General features: G+C 40.6%; 1 pseudogene; it reads left to right on the forward strand.

The window, feature by feature from the left end:
- The first annotated feature begins 446 nt into the window (after positions 1 to 446).
- LOC102477242 (transcription and mRNA export factor ENY2 pseudogene) lies at positions 447 to 747 on the forward strand (annotated as a pseudogene).
- Positions 748 to 961: the final 214 nt, after the last annotated feature.

Here is a 961-nt window from a genome sequence, read left to right on the forward strand (position 1 = left end):
CTCATGCCAGTGCATGTGCGTGCGATCCCGAGAAGAGAAATGGAGGAGAAGGGATTGCGGCATGGCCATCCCCCTAGGGGGTGATTTCTCACTTTCTGTCTATCTCTCTGTCTGGTAAGTGCACACACCCTATAGCAAAAACCTCTCCAAAAAAAGAAAAAAAAATCTGAGAAAAAATTAATGGATTTTAGTCTAGCCTTCCTAAAACCAGCCAATGATTCTTCAGGTTAATTCGTGATTTAATATACATCTTCAGGACAGCTTAGGACTCCATCTCATCTTTACATATATGATTCACTGTCTTGAACCCCAAGTGTCCTCCATCCACGGAGGTTTCTGGATGTTTCAGGAGGTTTCCAGACATCCGTGTGTCACAGGAAATGAGTTTACTTGATGCACTTAGGTGTCCAAGCTACTGAGGGTCTAAGACTGGACGACCAAACAGTATGGTTAGCAAGATGAACAAAGATGCCCAGATGAGAGCAGTGATTAACCAAAACTTGATAGAAACTGGAGAAAGAGAGCACCTAAAAGAATTGCTCAGAACTAAATGAATTGAATTTGGCTGGAAGGATCAATTGAAGGAGCACTGTAAAGTGGTAATGAAACAAAAAGGACTAGAACACACTATTGTTATGATTGGTGGCTGAAATCTCTCCAAAAGGCAGAGCCCCGGTATCTGACAGTGTAAAGAGAGAACTCCTACAAAGAGTAAGATCATCCCTTGTCCAGCATTCCAGCCTTTAAGAGTGAATTAGATCATGTCATTCTTGGTTTATTCTGAAAGTAAAACTTGCCATAAATGAGAAATCTATTTCTCAAAATAAAATCCTGTTTTGTATGATGGGAAAAAAAAGAAAAGAAGCTTACTGTGTTTTTGGTGATGCCTGATGCTAGCTTGGGTTGGTAAGTCATTTGGACTGAAGATACATGTTTGTGTTTATGCACCTAGTCTTCTGAG

Source organism: Tupaia chinensis, unplaced genomic scaffold (assembly GCF_000334495.1).
Source record: "Tupaia chinensis unplaced genomic scaffold, TupChi_1.0 Scaffold140301_1, whole genome shotgun sequence".
In the NCBI taxonomy this organism is placed as follows: Eukaryota; Metazoa; Chordata; class Mammalia; order Scandentia; family Tupaiidae; genus Tupaia; species Tupaia belangeri.